Raw genomic sequence first — 222 nt, 5'->3', positions numbered from 1 at the left:
GTATGTCGAAAAAAGTCATAGTATAGTATGTCGAAAAAAGTCTTAGTATAAAATTTCGGAAAAAAGTCATAGTATAGTGTGTCGAAAAAAGTCATAGTATAGTGTGTCGAAAAAAGTCATAGTATAGTCTGTCGAAAAAAGTCATAGTATAGTCTGTCGAAAAAAGTCATAGTATAAAATTTCTGAAAAAAGTCTTAGTATAGTCTGTCGAAAAAAGTCTTA

The sequence above is a fragment of the Etheostoma cragini genome, chromosome 21 (genome assembly GCF_013103735.1).
Source record: "Etheostoma cragini isolate CJK2018 chromosome 21, CSU_Ecrag_1.0, whole genome shotgun sequence".
NCBI lineage: Eukaryota > Metazoa > Chordata > Actinopteri > Perciformes > Percidae > Etheostoma > Etheostoma cragini.
This window is presented reverse-complemented; position numbering follows the sequence as displayed.